A 14,406-nucleotide genomic window follows, 5' to 3' on the forward strand; every position below is an offset into this window, starting at 1 on the left:
GGCTGCCCGACCACATACCTCCATAGTTTTTCCTCTAGATCGCGTTTCTGCGGAGCTCGGGCGGAGCCCTGCTGAGACGAGATCATCACCAACCTCCGGAGCGTCGTCACGCTGCCGGAGAACTCTTCTACCTCTCCGTCTCTCTTGCTGGATCAAGAAGGCCGAGATCATCGTCGAGCTGTACGTGTGCTGAACGCGGAGGTGCCGTCCGTTCGGTACTAGATCGTGGGACTGATCGCGGGATTGTTCGCGGGGCGGATCGAGGGACGTGAGGACGTTCCACTACATCAACCGCGTTCTCTAACGCTTCTGCTGTGCGATCTACAAGGGTACGTAGATCACTCATCCCCTCTCGTAGATGGACATCACCATGATAGGTCTTCGTGCGCGTAGGAAAATTTTTGTTTCCCATGCGACGTTCTCCAACAAGAAGATCATGCCTGTGCTTTGGTGATGGAGATCAAGAAGCACAAGATGATGGTCATATCATGTCACTTATGAATTGCATGTGATGTTAATCCTTTTATGCACCTTATTTTGCTTAGAACGACCATAGCATTATAAGGTGATCTCCCACTAAAATTTCAAGATGAAATTATGCTCTCCCCGACTGTGCACCGTTGCGACAGTTCGTCGTTTCGAGACACCACGTGATGATCGGGTGTGATAGACTCAACGTTCACATACAACGGGTGCAAAACAGTTGCACACGCGGAACACTCGGGTTAAACTTGACGAGCCTAGCACGTGCAGACATCGTCTCAGAACACATGAGACCGAAAGGTCGAGCATGAATCATATAGTTGATATGATTAGCACATAGATGCTTACGAGTGAAACTATTCTCAACTCACGTGATGATCGGACTTCAGTTAGTGGATTTGGATCATGTACCACTCAAATGACTAGAGAGATGTACTTTTGAGTGGGAGTTTATCAGTAATTTGATTAGTTAAACTCTAATTATCTTAAACATAGTCTAAGTCGACTTTGCAATATTTGTGTTGTAGATCAATGGCTCACGCAGTAGCAACCATGAATTTTAATACGTTCCTAGAGAAAGCTAAGTTGAAAGATGATGGAAGCAACTTTGTAGACTGGGCTCATAATCTAAAGCTGCTCCTGCAAGCTGGAAAGAAGGATTATGTCCTTAATGCTGCGCTAGGAGATGAACCACCCGCTATGTCTAGCCAAGATGTTTTGAACGCCTGGTTAACACGTAAGGATGACTACTCAGTAGTTCAATGTGCAGTCTTGTATGGCTTGGAACCGGGACTTCAACGTCGCTTTGAGCGTCATGGAGCATATGAGATGTTCCAGGAGTTGAAGTTTATCTTTCAGAAGAACGCCCGGATCGAGAGGTATGAGACCTCCAATAAATTCTATGCTTGCAAGATGGAGGAGAATTCGTCTGTCAGTGAACATGTGCTCAAAATGTCTAGGTACTCGAACCGTCTAGATGAGCTGGGGATTGAACTCCCGCAAGAGGCTATCACTGACAGAATTCTTCAATCACTTCCACCTAGCTACAAGAGATTTGTGTTGAACTATAACATGCAAGGGATGAATGCTACTGCAGCAAAAGACCTTCCAACGGCGCCAGAAATAGGAGTGTTGCTTGATACTCCTCAGCAACGGCACCAGGAATCCTTCTGCTACAGCTACGCCTTAAGGGACTTCCTAGGCAAATATGCAAAGGATTTCCCCCGTGGCCTTGGAGCCTTGCGTTGGTGTTCCCTCGAAGCGAAAAGGGTGATGTAGCACAGGGGTGTTAAGTATTTCCCTCAGTTTGAGAACCAAGGTATCGATCCAGTGAAGGAGTATCACAAGTGCGTGCACAAACACAAAAACCTTGCTCCCAACGCTATGAAGGGGTTGTCAATCCCTTATAGATTGTTTGCCAAGTGAGAACTGAAAGCAGCAAAGTAACAAAGCAAAGTAAAAGTGAACGTGGAAATGATAGATGTGAATAGACCCGGGGGCCGTAGTGTTTACTAGTGGCTTCTCTCATGAAAGCAAGTAGACACTGGGTGAACAAATTACTGTCGAGCAATTGATAGAACCGCGCAAAGTCGTGACGTCATCTATGGCAATGATTATATCTATAGGCATCACGTCCAAAACAAGCAGACCGATACTTTCTGCATCTACTACTATTACTCCACACGTCGACCGCTATCCAGCATGCATCTAGTGTATTAAGTCCAAAAGAACAGAGTAACGCCTTAAGCAAGATGACATGATGTAGAGGGATAATCTCATATCTACGACAGAGCCCACCTTGTTACCCTTGATGGCAACTACATGATGTGTGCCTTGCTGCCCCTACTATCACTGGGAAAGGTCACCACACGGTAAGAACCCAAAACCAAGCACTTCTCCCATTGCAAGAATCAAAGATCTAGTTGGCCAAACAAAACCCAAGACTCGGAGAGACTTACAAGGATATCAAATCATGCAAATAATAAATCAGCAAAGACTCAAATATATATCATAGATAATCTGATCACAAATCCACAATTCATCGGATCTCGACAAACACACCGCCAAAGAAGATTACATCGGATAGATCTCCATGAAGATCATGGAGAACTTTGTATTGAAGATCCAAGAGAGAGAAGAAGCCATCTAGCTACTAACTACATGTTGGGGAACGTCGCATGGGAAACAAAAATTTTCCTACGCGCCCGAAGACCTATCATGGTGATGTCCATCTACGAGAGGGGATGTTTGATCTACGTACCCTTGTAGACCGTACAGCAGAAGCGTTAGTGAACGCGGTTGATGTAGTGGAACGTCCTCACGTCCCTCGATCCGCCCCGCGAACCGTCCCGCGATCAGTCCCACGATCTAGTGCCGAACGGACGGCACCTCCGCGTTCAGCACACGTACAGCTCGACGATGATCTCGGCCTTCTTGGTCCAGCAAGAGAGACGGAGAGGTGGAAGAGTTCTCCGGCAGCGTGACGGCGCTCCGGAGGTTGGTGATGATCTTGTCTCAGTAGGGCTCCGCCCGAGCTCCGCAGAAACGCGATCTAGAGGAAAAACCGTGGAGGTATGTGGTCGGGCTGTCGTGGAAAAGTCGTCTCAAATCAGCCCTAAAACCTCCGTATATATAGGTGAGAGAGGGGGGCCTTGCCTTGGGGCTCAAGGAGCCCCAAGGGGGTCGGCCGAGCCAAAGGGGGGAAGGTCTCCCCCCCCCAAACCGAGTGCTACTTGGTTTGGTGGGTGGAGTCCTTCTTTCCTTTCCCACCTCCTCCTTTTTTTTCTCATTGATTTTCTTCCTATGGCGCATAGGGCCTTCTTGGGCTGTCCCACCAGCCCACTAAGGGCTGGTGTGCCACCCCCAAGACCTATGGGCTTCCCCGGGGTGGGTTGCCCCCCCCCCCCCCCGGTGAACTCCTGGAACCCATTCGTCATTCCCGGTACATTCCCGGTAACTCCGAAAACCTTCCGGTAATCAAATGAGGTCATCCTATATATCAATCTTCGTACTTGGACCATTCTGGAAACCCTCATGACGTCCGTGCTCTCATCCGGGACTCCGAACAACATTCGGTAACCAACCACATAACTCAAATACGCATAAAACAACGTCGAACCTTAAGTGTGCAGACCCTGCGGGTTCGAGAACTATGTAGACATGACCCGAGAGACTCCTCGGTCAATATCCAATAGCGGGACCTGGATGCCCATATTGGATCCTACATATTCTACGAAGATCTTATCGTTTGAACCTCAGTGGCAAGGATTCATATAATCCCGTATGTCATTCCCTTTGTCCTTCGGTATGTTACTTGCCCGAGATTCGATCGTCAGTATCCGCATACCTATTTCAATCTCGTTTACCGGCAAGTATCTTTACTCGTTCCGTAATACAAGATCCCGCAACTTACACTAAGTCACATTGCTTGCAAGGCTTGTGTGTGATGTTGTATTACCGAGTGGGTCCCGAGATACCTCTGCGTCACACGGAGTGACAAATCCCAGTCTTGATCCATACTAACTCAACAAACACCTTCGGAGATACCTGTAGAGCATCTTTATAGTCACCCAGTTACGTTGCGACGTTTGATACACACAAAGTATTCCTCCGGTGTTAGTGAGTTATATGATCTCATTGTCATAGGAACAAATACTTGACACGCAGAAAACAGTAGCAACAAAATGACACGATCAACATGCTACGTCTATTAGTTTGGGTCTAGTCCATCACGTGATTCTCCTAATGACGTGATCCAGTTATCAAGCAACAACACCTTGTTCATAATCAGAAGACACTGACTATCTTTGATCAACTGGCTAGCCAACTAGAGGCTTGCTAGGGACAGTGTTTTGTCTATGTATCCACACATGTAAATGAGTCTTCATTCAATACAATTATAGCATGGATAATAAACGATTATCTTGATACAGGAATTATAATAATAACTATATTTATTATTGCCTCTAGGGCATAATTCCAACACTAAAACCTCCGTATATATAGGGGGAAGAGGGGGAGCCCTGCCTTGGGGCTCAAGAGGCCCCAAGGGGGTCGGCCGAGCCAAGGGGGGGAGTCCTCCCCTTCCAAACCGAATCCAACTAGGTTTGGAAGGAGGAGTCCTTCCCCTTTTTCCCACCTCCTCTTTTTTTTCCTTTTCTCTTTGATTTTCTTCCTATGGCGCATAGGGCCTTCTTGGGCTGTCCCACCAGCCCACTAAGGGCTGGTGCGCCACCCCCAAGGCCTATGGGCTTCCCCGGGGTGGGTTGCCCCCCCCCCCCCCCTGGTGAACACCCGGAACCCATTCGTCATTCCCGGTACATTCCCGTATGTCATTCCCTTTGTCCTTCGGTATGTTACTTGCCCGAGATTCGATCGTGAGTATCCGTATACCTATTTCAATCTCGTTTACCGGCAAGTCTCTTTACTCGATCTGTAATACAAGATCCCGTAACTTACACTAAGTCACATTGCTTGCAAGCCTTGTGTGTGATGTTGTATTACTGAGTGGGCCCCGAGATACCTCTCCGTCACACGGAGTGACAAATCCCAGTCTCGATCCGTACTAACTCAACGAACACCTTCGGAGATACCTGTAGAGCATCTTTATAGTCACCCAGTTACGTTGTGACGTTTGATACACACAAAGCATTCCTCCGGTGTCAGTGAGTTATATGATCTCATGGTCATAGGAACAAATACTTGACACGCAGAAAACAGTAGCAACAAAATGACACGATCAACATGCTACGTCTATTAGTTTGGGTCTAGTCCATCACATGATTCTCCTAATGATGTGATCCCGTTATCAAGTGACAACACTTGCCTATGGTCAGGAAACCTTGACCATCTTTGATCAACGAGCTAGTCAACTAGAGGCTTACTAGGGACAGTGTTTTGTCTATGTATCCACACATGCATTGTGTTTCCAATCAATACAATTATAGCATGGATAATAAACGATTATCATGAACAAAGAAATATAATAACAACTAATTATTACTGCCTCTAGGGCATATTTCCAACATTGAGATGGGATGGGGCATCTTCACTAGGAAGGCCAGAGAATTGCTCTTTCATAACAAGATTTAGCAAAGCTGCATTGATTTCATACGATTCCGCACTAGTGGCGGGAGCAATCGGAGTACTAATAAAATCATTATTATTGGTACTCGAGAAGTCGCAAAGTTTGGTGTTTTCAGCCATGATGACTTCAACAAACAAACAAGCACACAAGCAAGCAAGAAAACCAGCAAAGGAAAACGGCAAAAGGCGAAAGGCAAAAGGCAAAAGAAAACGGGAAAGGAGAAAGGCAAATGAAAACGGCAAATGTGAAGTGGGGGAGAGGAAAATGAGAGGCAACTGGCAAAAAAGTAAATGCAAGAGATGAGTTTGTGAGACCTACTTGGATAGATCTCTCCTTCCCCGGCAACGGCGCGAGAAATACTTCTGCTACTGCAACAAAAGACCTTCCAACGGCGCCAGAAATAGGAGTGTTGCTTGATACTCCTCAGCAACGACACGAGGAATCCTTCTGCTACGGCTACGCCTTAAGGGACTTCCTAGGCAAATATGCAAAGGATTTCCCCCGTGCCCTTGGAGCCTTGCGTTGGTGTTCCCTCGAAGCGGAAAGGGTGATGTAGCACAACGGTGGTAAGTATTTCCCTCAGTTTGAGAACCAAGCTATCGATCCAGTGAAGGAGTATCACAAGTGCCTGCACAAACACAAAAATCTTGCCCCCAACGCTATGAAGGGGTTGTCAATCCCTTATGGATTGTTTGCCAAGTGAGAACTGAAAGCAGCAAAGTAACAAAGCAAAGTAAAAGTGAACTTGGAAACGATAGATGTGAATAGACCCGGGGGTCGTAGTGTTTACTAGTGGCTTCTCTCATGAAAGCAAGTAGACGGTGGGTGAACAAATTACTGTCGAGCAATTGATAGAACCGCACAAAGTTGTGCCATCATCTATGGCAATGATTATATCTATAGGCATCACGTCCAAAACAAGCAGACCGATACTTTCTGCATCTACTACTATTACTCCACACGTCGACCGCTATCCAGCATGCATCTAGTGTATTAAGTCCAAAAGAACAGAGTAACGCCTTAAGCAAGATGACATGATGTAGAGGGATAATCTCATATCTACGACAGAGCCCACCTTGTTACCCTTGATGGCAACTACATGATGTGTGCCTTGCTGCCCCTACTATCACTGGGAAAGGTCACCACACGGTAAGAACCCTAAACCAAGCACTTCTCCCATTGCAAGAATCATAGATCTAGTTGGCCAAACAAAACCCAAGACTCGGAGAGACTTACAAGGATATCAAATCATGCAAATAATAAATCAGCAAAGACTCAAATATATATCATAGATAATCTGATCACAAATCCACAATTCATCGGATCTCGACAAACACACCGCCAAAGAAGATTACATCGGATAGATCTCCATGAAGATCATGGAGAACTTTGAATTGAAGATCCAAGAGAGAGAAGAAGCCATCTAGCTACTAACCACGGACCCGTAGGTCTGAAGTGAACTACTCACGAGTCATTGGAGGGGCGATGATGATGATGAAGAAGCCCTCCAACTCCAAAGTCCCCTCCGGCAGGGCGCCGGGAAGGGTCTCCAGATGAGATCTCGTGGAAACGGAAGCTTGCGGCGGCGGAAAAGTATTTTCGTGGCTCCCTTGATTTTTTGTGATTTTTAGGGAATATATAGGCACAAGATCTAGGTCAGGGGGCGCCAGGGGGGCCACAAGCCTGCCCACCGCCGCCCCCTGGTGGCGGAGTGGGGGCTTGTGGGCAACCTGTAGCCCTCCTCGCTTGGCCCACAAGCCCCGTGATCTTCTTTCGTTCGGGAAAAAATCATTTCAGGAATTTTTTTCCGTTTGGACTTCGTTCCAAAATCCGATCTGAAAATAGCCAAAAACACAGAAAAAACAAGAACTCGCACTCGGCACTGAATTAATAAGTTAGTCTAAAAAAAGATATAAAAGGTACATAAACATCCAAAGATGACAAGATAACAGCATGAAACCATCAAAAATAAAGATGCGTTTGAGACATATCAATGAACAAGTCACCCGGCGAGTTATTCGCGATCCTGGAAGTCGCAGAGTCAGAAATCCAGAAAGAGTATCAAGTGTTGATGGTCAATAAGACCACTGGTTTCAAGAGAAACAACAAAGGCAAGAAGGGTAACTCCAAGAAGAGCAGCAAGCCTGTTGCCAATCCAATGAAAAACCCAAGGCTGGACCTAAGCCTGAAACAAAGTGTTATTATTGCAAGGGACTGGGTCACTCGAAGCAGAACTGCCCCAACTATTTGATTAACATTTTTGAAACACAAGGATGATATATTTCTAATACATGGTCAATATATTTTAAAATTTTGATCTACTGTTTTGAATATTTGTTTAACGTTTTTCCAAATTTTTGATTTATATTTTCTAAATACATGATTTAAGTTGTTTACTCACATCAAATATTTTTGTATACATGAGATTTTGTTCTACAAATTCTTGATTTAGATTTTCTAAATACAAGATCAATGTTTTTCACACACTTTGTATATTTTTGTATACATGAGAAACATTATTTATGCACATTTATCATTTTTATAGCTTATTTAAGATATTCAGAATACATGGTCAAACAATTTCTGGCCACATTTGAAAATAAAACATATGCTTGATTAACATTTTTCAAATGCAAGATTAACAATGTTTTACATGTTGCACATTTTTTTTCTATAAGCATTATAACATTTCAAACACTTGGTTAGCCTTTTTCAAATACAAATTTGAATTGTTTTTTATACATGATTATTTTTCTGTATACACATTCTACATTTCTAAATGCTTGAATAACATTTTTTCAATTGCTTGATTAATGTTTTAATAATAGAAGATATACTTTGCAGATATATTGTATATGCTTTGAATATACTTTTGTATACATGATTCTTTACACTTCCATAAAAATTTCAAATGCTTGTTTAGCATTTTTTTAAATGTTTTTATGTAAGGTTTGTTTAGTAATATATTTATGTAGAATATTTGGATGTATAAACGATAGTAAAAATATAAATCAAAAAACTAAAAACCAAGCCCGTGGCTTTCTATGCGCCTGGGCTGGCCCATTTTGGACAAAGCTATCGCGAGAGCATGGTCTTGCTATGGGTGAGACATAGCGCTTCCCAACAAAGCCCGGCCCCTTAAGAGTTAGGTCTTCTCTTTAGGTCTTCCCTTGCAAGGCTGCAGACTTCGGAAATGGACAGGTCCATCTAGGTTCTGGCGGGAGGGAGCCTTTTCCGGTTTTTGAAATTTCTGGAAGCTTTTCAGTTGTTAATTTTTCCGTTTAAGGTTATCAGGACTGGCTTTTGTTTGTTATTTACTTATTTTTATCTTTTTACCTTTTACTTTATGTTTTATATTTTATTTACTTGTCCCTTTTCCTAAAAGGCACAACATTTTTCAATTTTGATGAACTCTTTTTCAAGCGAACAAACTTTTTCCCAAATTAATGAACTTTTTCTAATTTTTTATGAAGTTTTGATTGATATTCTATGAACTTTTCTGAATATAGAGATTTTTTTCCAAATTGTGATGATTGTTTAAAACATTATGTACTTTAAAAAAAATAGGTGGGCTTTTGCCAAAATTCATGGACTTTTCAAAGTTTTTTTAATATTTTTTCAGTTCAATTATGTTTTTAAAAGTTAGTATTTTTTTAATTTGTATGAGTTTTCCCAAATTTAGTGAACTTTTGAAAAATTCTATTTTTTTGTTTAGTTGTTTAAAGTTTTGTTTTAAAATTTGATGAACGTTTTTTAAAATTGATGAAATTTTCTGGATTTATTTTTCTAAAATAATTCATTAAAATTTTCGCAAATTTGATGACTGTTTGCCAAATTCAAAAAACTTTTTTATGTTATGTGAACTTTTTTCAAAATCAGTGAAGATTTTCTAGAATTGGTGAACTCTTTTTCCAAAATTTTGCTGAATCTTTCTTATTTTTCTGAACAAATTTTCAAATTCGTGATATTGATCTTAGATCCATAAACATTTTCTAATTTCATGATTTTAGAATAATAATTCAAAAGACAACTTGTGTATGAGATCGAGTAACCACCAACCAGAAAACCATGCTTGCGCTAGCTTTTTTTATTGGGCTGGTCCACGATCGGGGTGTGTGGCCGTCAAGTCGCCAACTGGTGTGTGAAGCGCCGGAAAATCCTATTGGTCGCTCTGTGCGAAGTGCTGTTGAGGCTTCGCACAGAACGGGCGGGATATTGGGCTGGCCCAGGTAGCAACCTTGTAGATGTTCCAACCGGTTTTTTCCAGTTTTGGAAAACTTCTAGAAGGTTTCGCGAACCAGTTTTTTTTTCTGTTTCTGTTTTAAAATTATTATGGAATTTTAAGAAATTTTTCAGAATTTAGAAAAATGTTCAAGGTTTTAAAAAAAAGTTCCGTAATTTTAGAAAATGTTCCCAAATTTAAAAAATATTCCGCAATTTAAAAAACTGTTTCAGAATTTGAAAAAATCTTCCAGAATTTGAAACATATTCCAAAATTTGACAAAATATTTCGGATTTTGAGAAAACATTTCAGAAAAAAAGTTCCCTATTTTAAAAATAGTTCATGCTTTTAAAAGTTAATTTAAAAAAATCACCGTTGTATGTTTTGATAAAAGAAAGACAAAAGTGAAAACGGAAAGAAAAACGAACCAAAAAACAAGCAGAAAATTAAAAAAAACTACAGTTATGGTGCACCTACTGGGCCGGCCCAGTCGGGGGTCGCCCTGTGCGAAGCTCCGACTGGTTGCCGCAGTGAGTGTCGATTAGGAGCTTCCTGAAGCGCCAACTAGGAGCTCCTGGCGTACCAGCACTTTTCTTTTCTTACGATGGGCTAACAAAAAATAGAACAACATGTGAATCTTCCATAATAGGTACTTCCTCCGTCAGGATTTGTTAGGTCAACTAGAAAAAACTAAGGTACCAAAGCAATACATTAAGGCTAATTATGTGTGATTTAGATGCGTGGGACCGGCCAATCAAATTAGCTTGTAATTATGGAGTATACTGTACAAAAGGTATGTCTGGCTTACTGCGAGGCATATGCTCCTCTCGCTTGTGGTGCTTCTGTTAGTGTGTTGGGCAAATAACATGCATGCTTTGGGCGCCCTTGGATTGCGTGTATTTAAATGCGGAGGTATTTAATTTACAAGTGTAATGTATCGAGCTAGTTGCCATTTTTGGCAGTAAGTAAAACAACGGGAGATGACATGTATTGTTTACATGTCTATTGCTAGCAAAACGATATTCCAAACATGACCTTGTGATTAAGCTTCTAAGAGCGGTTTTGGGTACCTTTTAAGGATCGGTTTTAGAACTCCTGCATTTTTTCCTGGTGTGTTTTCTCGACAGTTTTCCCGGTTTTCTTTTGATTTTTCCTCTCTTTTTTATTGTTTATCTGATTTTATTATTTTTTCATATAAACGTTGAACATATTTTGTATACAGGTCGAACATTTTTCAAATATACATTTGACATTCATTTGGATTTATGTTTAACTTTTGTAGCATGCACATTGAACTTTGTTTTATATACACAGAGTACTTTTCTAGATATATTTGAATATTATTCGAATATGTAATTATCACATTTTCAAAACGTGCAAACATTTGATAGGTGTTAGAATATATTTTAAATGGCATGACCATTCATTATATGTTAAGATTTTTTCTAATCCACCACAAATGTTTCTAAAAAATGAAGTAAGCTAATTTCAGAAAATATTACAAGGGTAAAAGATATTGACTAACATACGTATTATTATTGGGCTGGCTCACTGCATGATCTTCTTAGGGTGATGTGCTAGTCTGTGTCACAATAGGCAAGATAGAGCGGATTGTGATGGTGTGTGTTCCATTGATCCCTAGATTTTTTTTCCCAAACATTTTCGTATTCACTATTTATCATACCCCTTCTTATTGCGGTAAAAACGGAAACAAAGTGAAAGCGACGAAACTGGAATTAGTAAAAAAAATTGAAGTCGACATCGTTCAGATGGCTAGGTTCCTTGTACTGGAACCTATCCCTTCAGGGTTGAAGTCCTACACTTAGTTATAGGAATGGTCTTGTTTTTCTGAATTTATTCCAAACTTTCTAGCGCCATTTTTCAGTAGTATGATGTGCCTGTCAACTATGAGCCACGAGGTGTCCATGATGACTTCATCATTCTCAAGATATGTCAGCTCGGTCTCTCAAAAAACTCATAGGCATATGGTGTGTGTGTGAGAGAGAGAGAGAGAGATAGAGAGAGAGATAGAGAGAGAGAGGGAGAGAGAGAGTCAAAGTTTGTAGGAGGCACCTACGCCTCTACTATGTTTCTCAAAAAGATACATTGTTTTTTTGAAGATAAAAATGAATCAAAAAATGAGTACGTAAGTAAATAATGCCTGGCATGAATATGAATCAATATGATGTGGACACACCCAACAAATTCGTATGGTAATATGATTGGCATATATAACAAGGTTTACTATTCTACATCATTTTTTATTTTTGACAATATAATAAGGTAAAATCTAGATGACAAGAACAACTATGGTGTAGATGAAATATTTTTTTTGTTAGAAGAACTTACTCACGCAAAAAGAGTATATGGTTTTGGGCTCGAGTGGGCAATCATATATTATTCTTAAAAGGTTCATCCCCACTATAAGCAATTTACTCATCATGCATTTTTTTTCACCTCACAAAGTGTGCCATTTCATCATCCATTAGCATTATTTTTGGGTCATGCACACCATTCACTACCCTTAATTCTTACAACATGCAGTCTCTCACTTCTCCCACTCATTCATTCTATACATGGCTGCCTCATTATAGTTAGTCGCATAATTATCCATGCTACGCCTCTTAGAAAAACTCGTGTCATTAGCATGTCATCTTATTTATGTGGTATGAAATTGTACTAGAATTAGCTGCAGATATTGATCTTTAGGCTCAATTAAAAAGGTGAAAAATATGAATTAAGGAAGGCAATGTATGCATACAAGTAATGCGTGGTGTGTCGTGTATTCTACTCAAATATTTTTCTTGGAAAACTCTACAATCCTACATGACTTGTTTAGACACGTTTATGGAAATTAAAGAAATGCCGAATATTAACCGATAGTCTAACTCAAGGTATGAGAATCCCGACTCGACTCCTAGAATCCTACGACTTCACGACCCCACGAAAACGTGTCGATCCAAGTCCCACTATGTATCCGAATCAGGTATTATCCATGTTGAATAGTGATCCAAATCATAGAATCCTATACAAAACTATAGAAACTCGACTATGCTATGGACTATGTCCGAATCTACTAATTTATCTAAGCCATTTGTTTAGTTGTTGCTATGCCATCATCCAAGACCCTTTTCACATGCTTCATGGCCCTTTATTCCCCTCCTAATCCCAAATGCCTAGTCGCCGACACCTTTGATCTAGCTCTCGGAAACCCTAGACCAAAATTGAATATGAGGCTCGTCGACAAATGGAATTGGCGTGAGAAGGAAGATGCATCAAGATCAATCGAAGAAGGTGAGTAAGACCCTTCAAAGTCCGGCACTACATGTTAGCTATACAAGTGATCCGCTATTCACATACTCTTTAAAAACCTCCTAAGTAAATTTGTGTGTTGAAGATTTAAATGTTCTATATATTTCCCTCTCATATATGTTCCATACATGCAAGCTACTCCCTCCGTTCCTAAATATAAGTCTTTCTAGAGGTTCAACAAATGGACTACATACGGATGTATATAGACATGCTTTAGATTATAGATTTATTTATTTTGCTCCGTATGTAGACAACTAGTAAAATATCTTAAAAGACTTATATTTAGGTACGGAGGGAGTAGATAGTAGGTTACGCATGAAAAGATGTTGAATGCAGCTAGCATTGATGTGTATGTTTTTTTGCTCTATATTTAGTGTTGGTACTCTATAGGACCCATATAAATCTCTCGCGTGGATACAACATATCTTATTTGATTAAATCTAGTAGAATCCTCGATTCCACGACTTGATACTACAATTCAATTATTTCTAAGGAAAATCAATCCGACTCCAAATCCCGAGTCTGGCTACCTTGGTCTAGCTGTTGATTTTGTTTCACTAAAAATTTTAATTTATCATTTTTGAAAAATAATCTCGAACCATCTAGTTACCAACTTAACAAAACAAGCATTAAGATGGAGAAATGATATTATATACCTACATGTCTCTTAATATTGCCGCAACAACACGCGGGGAATCGTTAGTGTACACACACACAAAAGTTAACCATAATTTTTTGCACATGCAAATATGGGGATTTCATATCCATTGATCCGAAAACGCCTTTTCTAAGAGCATCTCCAACAGCCGCGCTTCGCGCCGCGCTCAAAAAATGTGTTTGCCCCGCGCGCTTCGGCTGGTTTAGCGCGGGGATAGGCGTTTGCTCCAGTAGCCGCGTTAAAATGCACAGGGCACGCCGCTTCAGCAGCGCGCACAATATTTTTCGGTGCACAGATGGATTGCAAAATCGCAAAATACTAAAAATAGATTGCATAAAATAAAAAACGATACAAAGTTATTTTACATCAGTGCAACTAGATAGATAGTTCGAAAACATAGATAAAAGTACGGTGCAAGTAGATAGATAGTTCGAAAACATATAAACTACTCCCAGTCGCTCCAATCATCACCATCATCATGGTCGTTGGTGTCGTCAGAGGTTGACAGCCGTATGTCCAACCAACGATCGTCGTTCTCAGTGAAGAACGACCTCCCGCCTGCAGCAACGAGATCGGCATGCGCACTCGCCAATGCCTTTCGCCAACGTCTGTCCAACCGCTCCTCGCGGCGCCTTCGCGTGTCCT

This window comes from Hordeum vulgare, chromosome 2H, assembly GCF_904849725.1.
Source record: "Hordeum vulgare subsp. vulgare chromosome 2H, MorexV3_pseudomolecules_assembly, whole genome shotgun sequence".
In the NCBI taxonomy this organism is placed as follows: Eukaryota; Viridiplantae; Streptophyta; class Magnoliopsida; order Poales; family Poaceae; genus Hordeum; species Hordeum vulgare.